General features: G+C 41.7%; 1 pseudogene across 1 annotated transcript; it reads left to right on the forward strand.

The window, feature by feature from the left end:
* The first annotated feature begins 5,095 nt into the window (after positions 1 to 5,095).
* Positions 5,096 to 6,645, forward strand: LOC110297077 (annotated as a pseudogene). The gene has a single exon (XR_003836933.1). The product of XR_003836933.1 is annotated as a protein FAM136A pseudogene (transcript).
* Positions 6,646 to 9,514: the final 2,869 nt, after the last annotated feature.

Raw genomic sequence — 9,514 nt, forward strand, 5'->3', positions numbered from 1 at the left:
AGGTCCAACCATTTGCCTAGGAATTTCATAAATTCATTCTTTTTAATAGCTGAGTAGTACTCCATTGTGTAAATGTACCACATTTTTTGTATCCATTCTTTCTTTTTGTTTTGTTTTCCTTTTTTTAATTAAACTAATTTTTTTTAAAATATACAACTCACTATTCACATTTTTAAAGTCAACAAAATAATTTATAACAGTTAAATGCCTCTTGAATATACATGATATCTTCTGAAGCTAAAAGTAATATGCACTCAACCAGTTTTTAAAATCTATTTGGACCATTAAACTTGAAAGAAGTAGAAAAAAAAATCTCTTATGAAGTTTTCTGTGAAGGAAATTGTGACAGATTCCTGAGTAGACAGAAACTGTTCCATCTCCAAGGGAGAATACTCAGTGTAACTGTGGCTTCATAAAGGCAACTGGGTAGTGTTCCTTCTGATTCTATTTTCTGGAATAGTTTGAAGAGTATTGGTATTAGGTCTTTTTTGAAGTTCTGATAGGTTTTTTTTGGGTGGTTGTTGGGAGACTTTTAATGACTGCTTGTATATCTTTAGGGGTTATGGGACTGTTTAGATCGTTTATCTGATCCTGATTTAACTTTGGTATTTGGTATCTGTCTAGAAAATTGTCCATTTCATCCAGATTTAACAGTTTTGTTGAATATAGGCTTTTGTAGTAGGATCTGATGATTTTCTGAACTCCTCTGTTTTTGTTGTTTTATCTCCCTTTACATTTCTGATTTTGTTAATTTGGATACTGTCTCTGTGACCTCTGGTAAGTCTGGCTAAGGATTTATCTATTTTGTTGATTTTCTCAAAGAACTAGCTCCTGGTTTTGTTGATTCTTTGTATAGTTCTTTTTGTTTCTACTTGGTTGATTTCAGCCCTGAGTTTGATTACTTCCTCCTGTCTACTCTTCTTGGGTGTATTTGCTTCTTTTTGTTCTAGAGCTTTCATGTATGCTGTCAAGCTGCTAGAGTATGCTCTCTCCAGTTCCTTTTTGAGTCACCCAGAGCTATGAATTTTCCTCCAAGCATTTCCTCCTTTCATTGTGTCCCATAACTTTGGGTATTTTGTGCCTTCATTTTCATTACATTCTAACGTTTTTAATTTCTTTATTTCTTCCTTGACCAAGTTATCATTGAGTAGGGCATTGTTCAGCTTCCATGTGTATGTGGACTGTCTGTTGTTTTTGTTACTATTGAAGACCAGCCTTAGTTTGACGTGATCTGATAGGATACATGGGCTTACTCCAATCTCTTGTACCTGTTGAGGCCTGTTTTGTGACCGATTATATGGTCACTTTTTGAGAAGGTACCATGAGATGCTGAGAAGAAGGTATATTCTTTTGTTTTAGGATGAAATGTTCTATAGATACCTGTAAAATTCATTTGGTCCATAACTTCTGTTAGTTCCAATGTCTCTGTGGTTAGTTTGTGTTTCCATGATCTGTCCATTGATGAGAGTAGGGTGTTGAGGTCTCCCACTATTATTTTTTGAGGCTTAATGTGTGCTTTGAGCACACATTAAGTTTCTTTTATAAATGTGGGTGCCCTTGCATTTGGAGCATAGATGTTCAGAATTGAGAGTTCTTCTTGGTAGATTTTTCCTTTTAAGTGTCCTTCTTTATCTTTTTTGATAACTTTTGGTTGAAAGTTGATTTTATTTGATATTAGAATGGCTACCCCAGCTTGTTTCTTGGGACCATTTGCTTGGAAAATTGTTTTCCAGCCCTTTACTCTGAGGTAGTGTCTGTCTTCGACACCGAGGTGCATTCCCTGTATGCAGCAAAATGCTGGGTCCTGTTTACTTATCCAGTCTATTAGTCTATGTCTCTTTATTGGGGAATTGAGTCCATTGATATGAAGAGATATTAAGGAATAGTTATTGTTGCTTCCTGTTATTTTTATGTTTGTGTGGCTATCTTCTTTTGGGTTTGTTGAGAGATTACTTTCTTGCTTTTTCTTGTGTGTAGATTCCCTCCTTGTGTTGGTGTTTTCCAACTATTATCCCTTGTAGGGCTGGATTTATGGAAAGATATTGTGTAAATTTGTTTTTGTCATGGAATATCTTGTTCTCCATCTATGGTAATTGAGAATTTTGCTGGGTTTAGTAGCCTGGGCTAGCTTTGTTGCTCTCTTAGGGTCTGTATAACATCTGCCCAGGATCTTCTGACTTTCATATCTCTGGTGAGAAGTGTGGTGTAATTCTGATAGGTCTGCCTCTATATGTTACTTGACTTTTCCCCCTTACTGTTTTTAATATTCTTTCTTTGTTTTGTGCACTTGGTGTTTTGACTATTATGTGACAGGAGGGCTTTCTTTTCTGGTCCAATCTCTGTAGTTCTATAGGCTTCTTGTATGTTTATGGGCATCTCTTTCTTTAGGTTAGGGAAGTTTTCTTCTATAATTCTGTTGAAGATATTTACTGGCCCTTTAAGTTGGGAATCTTCACTCTCTTCTGTAAAATTATCCTTGGATTTGGTCTTCTCATTGTATCCTGGATTTTTCTGGATGCTTTGGGTAAGGAGCTTTTTGCATTTTCTTTGACTGTTGTGCCAATGTTTTCTTTGGTATCTTGTGCACGTGAGATTCTCTCTTCTATCTCTTGTATTGTGTTGGTGATGTTTGCATCTATGACTCCTGATCTCTCTCCTAGGTTTTCTGTCTCCAGGGTTGTCTCCCTTTGTGATTTCTTTGTTTCTACTTCCATTTTCAGATCCTGGATGGTTTTGTTCAATTCACCTGTTTGGTTGTGTTTTCCTGTAATTCTTTAAGGGGTTTTTGTGTTTGCTCTTTAAGGGCTTCTTCCTGTTTACCTGTGTTCTCCTGCATTTCTTTCTTTAAGATTTACTTATTTATTTTATGTATATGAGTACACTGTAGCTATATAGATGGTTGTGAGCTTTCATGTGGTTTTTGGGAATTGAATTTTAGGACCTTTGCTTGCTCTGGTCAACCCTGCTTGCTCCGGTTGGCCCTGCTCACTCAGTCCCTGCTTGATCCAGCCCAAAGATTCATTAATTATTATAAATAAGTACACTGTAGCTGTCTCAGATGTACCAGAAAAGGGCATCAGATCTCATTACGGGTGGTTGTGAGCCACCATGTAGTTGCTGGGATTTGAACTCAGGACCTTCGAAAGAACAGTCAGTGCTCTTACCCACTGAGCCATCTCACCAGCCCTCTCCTGTAATTCTTTAAGGGAGTTATTTATGTCCTTAAAGTCCTCTATCATCATCACGAGATGTGATTTTTAAATCAGAGTCTTGCTTTTCTGGTATGTTGGGGTATCCAGGGCTCGCTGAGTAGGGAGAACTGGGTTCTGATGATGCCAAGTAGCCTTGGTTTCTGATGCTTATGTTTTTGTCTTTGCCTCTTGCCATCTGCTTATCCTTGGTGTTAGCTGGTCTTGCTGTCTCTGACTGTGGCTTGTGCCTCCTGCAAGCCTGTGTGTCAGTGCTCCTGGGAGACCAGTTCTCTCTGGGAGGAATTTGGGTATGGAAAACTGTAGCACAGTGTCAGCTCTGGGGTGTAGATGGAAACCAGAAGGATCCTGTCCTAGGCTGTTCCTTGGTTCCTTTGTCCTGGTAGCTCTGGGTGGGTCCCTCTTGGACCAGGAATTTGAAGAGAAGTGGTGGTCTGTGCACACAAGTGTGTCAGCACTCCTTGGAGACCAGCTCTCTTTTGGCAATATTTGGGTATTGAGGGCTGTGGCACAGGATCAGCTCTCTGTGCAGATTGGAAACCAGAAAGATCCTCCAATGGAATAGAATTGAAGACCCAGAATTAAATCCACACATCTATGGTCACCTAATCTTTGACAAAGAAGCCAAAACCTTCCAGTGGACAAAAGCATTTTCAACAAATGGTGCTGGCTCAAATGTTGATCGGCATGTAGAAGAATGCAAATTGATCCATTCTTATCTCCTTGTACAAAGCTCAAGTGTAAGTGGATCAAGAACCTCCACATAAAACCAGATTGACTCTGATAGAAGAGGAAGTGAGAAAGAGCCTCAAACACATTGGCACAGGGGAAAATTTTCTGAACAGAACAGCAATGGCCCAGACTCTAAGATCAACTATAATCAAATGGGATCTCAAAATATAGAAAAGTTTCTGTAAAGCAAAGGACACTGTCATCAGGACAAAATGACAACCTACAGATTGGGAAAAGATCTTTACCAAGCCTAAATCTGATAGAAGGCTAATATCCAAAATATAGGAAGAAGTTAGACTTCCGAGAACCAAATAATCCTATTAAAAAGTGGGGTACAAAGGCATACTAAGAATTCTCAACTGAGGAATCTTGAATATCTGAGAAGCACCTAAAGAAATGCTTGACATCCTTAGTCATCAAGGAAATGCAAATCAGAAAGGCCCTGTGATTCCATTTCACACCAATCAGAATGATTAAAATAAAAAACTCAGGTGACAGCAGATGCTGTTGAGGATGTGGAGAAAGAGGAACACTCCTCAATTGTTGGAGGGATTGCAAGCTGGTAAAATTACTTTGGAAAACAATCTGGCAGTTCCTCAGAAAATTGGAACTAGCTCTACCTGAAGGATCAGCTATATCACTCCTGGGCATATACCCAAAAATGCTCCAGCATGTAACAAGGACACATGCTCCACTATGTACATAGCAGCCTTGTTTATAATAGCCAGAAGTTGGAAACAACCCAGATGCCACTTAATGGAAGAATGTATACAGAAAAAGTGGTACATTTACACAATGGAGTACTACTCATCTATTAAAAACCATGACCTCATGAAATTCGCAGGCAAATGGATGGAACTAATCATCCTGAGTGAGGTAATCCAGAAACAAAAGAATACACATGGTATGTACTGATTGATAAGTGGATATTAGCCTCAGACCTCAGAATACTCAAGAAACAGCCCACAAACCATAATGAAGCTTAAAAGAAACAAGACCAAAGCGTGGATGCTTCAATACTACTTAGCAGAGGTAGAAAGAGGGTGGGACCTGGGAGGGAGAGGTGGAGGGAAAGGGTGCAGAATCTGGCATGTGAAAGGACAGGAGAGGTGCAGTGGGTGCACAGGCGGGCGCCGGCGCAGCTCAGGGTCGCCATGGCGGAGGTGCAGCAACTCTGAGTGCAGGAGGCTGTGGACGCCATGGTGAAAAGTGTGGAGATAGAGAACATCCGGAAGATGCAGGGCCTCATGTTCCGGTGCAGCGCCAACTGCTGTGAAGACACCCAAGCATCTATGCAGCAGGTGCACCAATGCATCAAGAGCTGCCATGTGCCTCTGGCTCAAGCCCAGGCTCTGGTCACCAGCGAGCTGGAAAGGTTCCAGGACCGCCTGGCCCGCTGCACCATGCATTGCAATGACAAAGCCAAAGACTCAATGGATGCAGGAACTAAGGAGCTTCAGGTGAAGCGACAGCTAGACAGATGTGTGGCCAAGTGTGTGGATGACCATATGCACCTCATCCCAACAATGACCAAGAAGATAAAGGAGTCTCTGTCATCTATCGGGAAATAAAATTGTTTGCCAGTGACCATCGGGACTGTGAGCAGGCTCTTTAAAAGGAAGAATGGAAGTTTAATATGTTAAGCAATGTTTACGAATGAGGAAAACTTAGACACAGCAAGTTCCAGGCAAATGCTGCTCACTGCTGGACACTAGTCCCTTTACATCCGGATCTTAGATGGCAAACTAGGAAGAAGCTGGTGCTAAGATTTGGATCACAGATAGCTCAGAGGAGAGGTCTAGATCCTAAATATTCATATGCAAATGTCTGTTCTGTAGTAGAGATCAACCTTGTACCAAGAGCTGAGTTTCTTACTACAAACATCCAGGCTGGCAGCTCTCTTCAACCTACTGGTAAAATCTGAGGAGCGGTGCATCTCCTCTGAGAAGCTTGACAAATCCTGTTGACCAGAAGTATCACCACAGCACCTTGCATATGCTGGGAAACAAAACCCAGTAGGCTAGGAATTCAGAGGAAAGGATTTCCTTTTCAAATCTATATTTTGCTGAGTTTTGTCTTATATGCAGGGCACACTGGATCTAAGATACAGGAGGCAGAGTGGTTTGAGTCACTTCTAAAGGTTCCTGGTATTATGTACTGTCAAGATGGGAATGTCCATTTCTTCAAATTCTGTTACTCTAGAAGCCCCTGAAGAAGCCAGACAGTGTCACACACTGAACATGGGAAACAGCCTTCTTCACTGACTTGTGCAGCAAAGTGACACATCCTTATGAAAAGCAAGGGGGTTGGCTGTCACTCACATGCCAGTCGCTGAGAATAAACAGTAACTAGGAATTGTTGAGAAGTGTGAACCCAGTATTAATCAGCTCTGAATCTACAGAGNCTTATANCAACAAGAAAGCCAGAAAATGAGCAACTTGGGCCACAGAGAGCTAGGACCACTGTAGAACAAGAGAGGCACACACTTTCTTGCCAAATGCCATTTTTGCCTGGGTGTTTTTTATTTTTTATTTTCTTTGCAGTGCAGTGTTGCTGGCCCAACATAGCGCCTTATCTTTTGGATAAGTACTATGTTGTATTTATACCAATTAATTACTTGAAACAGTGATATATCTGTCTTTTTGCTGTGTCAAGCCTGCAATATATTTTACAAGTGGTTTGGTTTTTAAATAAAGTTTCATTGTCTCCAAAAAAAAAAAAAAAAAAGGACAGGAGAAAAGTACAGAGGGTCAGGAAATTGAGTACAAATATTTAGCAGTGGGGGATGGAGAACTGGGGTTGCCACTAGAAAGTCCCAGATGCAAGGGAAGTGAGAGGCTCCCAGGACCCAAAGGGGATGACTTTAATACCCAACAAAGGGGAGATAGAACCTGTAGAGACCACCTCCAGTAGATGGGCATGGCCCCCAGTTGAGCGATGGGGCCACCCACCCATCTCAAAATTTTTAATCCTTAATTGTTCCTGTCCAAAGGAAAGAGGGACAAAAAAATGGAACAGAGACTGAAGGAAAGGCCATCTAGGGCCAACCTAGGGATCCATCCCTTCTGCAGATACCGAACCTGACACAACTGCTGATGCAAAGAAGCACTTGCTGACAGGAGCCTGGTGTGGCTCTCCCTGAGATGTTCTTGCAGTACCTAATACAAATACTTTTATCCAGCCATCTGACTGAGCCTGGGAACCCCAACAGAAGAGCAAGAGGAAGGACTAAAGGAGCTGAAGGGAATTGTAACCCCATAGTAAGAACAATATCAACTAATCAACCTGACCCCCCAGAACTCCCAGGGACTAAACCACCAACAAAAGAGTACACATGGAGGGATCTATGGCTCTAGCTGCATATCCAGTAGCAGAGAATGGTGTTATCTGACATCTGTAGGAGGTGAGGCCCTTGATGCCCCAACAAAGGGGGATGGTAGGGTGCTGAGGCAGGAGTTTGTGGATGGGTGAGGGAGCACCGTTATAGATGCAAAGGGGAGGGGGAATGGGATGGGGGGGGTTGTGCAGTGGAAACCTGGAAGAGGTGTATCATTTGAAATGTAAACAAATAAAATGATTAATAAAAGAAAAGAAACAAACATGCAAATGCAAAACCTTCCAAGGAGAGAGNGAGAGAGAGAGAGAGAGAGAGAGAGAGAGAGAGAGAGAGAGAGAGAGAATGTGAACTAAATGTACAACAATAAAGTAGCAGTAAAAGAAATTAAAAGCATACCAAAACAAAACAAAAAACAAACAAAAAACCTTCCTGGGGTTAAAGAAAGAGTGAAACTGGGTGTGGCCATACATGCCTTTAATCCTGTAAAACTCAGGGAGGAAACAGAGGTAAGAGGAATGCTGTGAATTGGAGGCAGGTCTGATCTAGATAGTGATTTCCAGGGCTATGTAGAAAGTCTACTGCCCCAACTAAATAAATGAATAGGAAAAAAAACCAAATAAATATAATTATTAACTTGGAATAAAAGTAACAAAGAAAGAAGGGAAGGCAGTGATGGTGCCTGGTTTATGGGGGAGGGGAGACCCTTGGTCTAGAATGTCCCAAGCTCTAGGCTCCATACCCTCTGTACTGTATAAAGTTGGTTTCCCCAGCACTCAGAAGACGGAAATAGGCAAATAAAGTGGAGGTGGAGTTAGGGTGGTGTGGGAGAGAAACTACTGTGCTTCTTTCCAAAGTCGGCCCTTTTCATCTTGAGGAAACTCCATGCTTATGATGTGTCCTTTTGTTTATTCCATTTTTCCTTCTCTTTTAAATTTGATTGTATTTTATCTGCTAGCCAGCTGGCCCTATGGATTGTTTCACAACCGTTACCCTCAGGAATCCAGACCCATGATCTCACTGAGGCTTTCAGGACTTCTTCCTGAGTGTTGTGTGAGTGAGTCTATCAAAAATTATTTTAACGCTATTATACTTGTTACCCTCCTTCTCCTCCTCTTTTCCCTTCTCTTCCTCCTCTCTTCAACCTTTACCTTTTATTTTGAGGCAAAACCGGGAGGGTGAGAAAAGAGAGGGAGAGAGGCTTGACTTGACTCTTTAGCATTCTTCCCACTGTGGCTACATGCTTTATTTTTAACCACCTCCCAAGGAAACCCCTTTCCCCGTAATCCACAACCCTGTCTGGAACATTATTGATTCATTGACCGGAGAACTCTCTTTTTTTTTGGCCCCCATCTTGAGAGCTGATCTAGCATGCTTTCAGACCCCAGGTGTGTTCCTTCCTCCTGTGCTGAACTCTGTACTGCATAAACACCAGAATGAAGGAGCTGGGAATAAGCACGTGGGGTGGTGGTCGAGTTTGGATGGTGAGGAAGAGAAGCTAATTCCATGCTGCTTTCCCAAAGTTGGCCATTTTCAGCGTTCTGAGGAAACTTCATACTTCAGTTTTTAATCTGATTCATGATGATGATGTAGGCTGTCGTGGAAAAACTCTCAGAGATCACAGCTGGCCTGTTCTACATGGCCAGTTCAAGGGCAGGTTGGTAGAGCGATTGATCCTGTCTTGAAAAAGAGAGAGACAGAGACAGACGAGAGAGAAGGGGGTGGGGAACAGATAAATAGAAATGTAAAAAATCTACTTGGAACCACCCCCCCCCCCACACACACACACATAGCAGGGCATAATTTTCTGACCAAAGTGAGAACCTTTAAAGCAAATCACTATGAAAATAGATATTCCTGGAAATAAAATACAAATGGGAATTTTAACCATTCCACCACTCTTTTAATTTGCTCTAACTCTGTATTTAGTCTTCGAAAAGGGAGCGGGTGTGGGTGAGTGAGGGCAGGCAGGAGGGTGGCCAACGGGCTGTGGCAGTGAGCACCAGAAAACAACAAACCCCAAGCAGTGGAGTGTTTTAAAAATGAGACCTAAGCCAGGAGGTGGTGGCGCACGCCAGTGGAAGAGGAGCATGGCAGCGACTTCAGTTCCACACTGTTAGGTCTCATTTTTTCTTTTTTTCTCTTCTCTCTTCTCTTCTCTTCTCTTCTCTTCTCTTCTCTTCTCTTCTCTTCTCTTCTCTTCTCTTCTCTTCTCTTCTCTTCTCTTCTCTTCTCTTCT

This window comes from Mus caroli, chromosome 6 (assembly GCF_900094665.2).
Source record: "Mus caroli chromosome 6, CAROLI_EIJ_v1.1, whole genome shotgun sequence".
Classification (NCBI taxonomy): domain Eukaryota; kingdom Metazoa; phylum Chordata; class Mammalia; order Rodentia; family Muridae; genus Mus; species Mus caroli.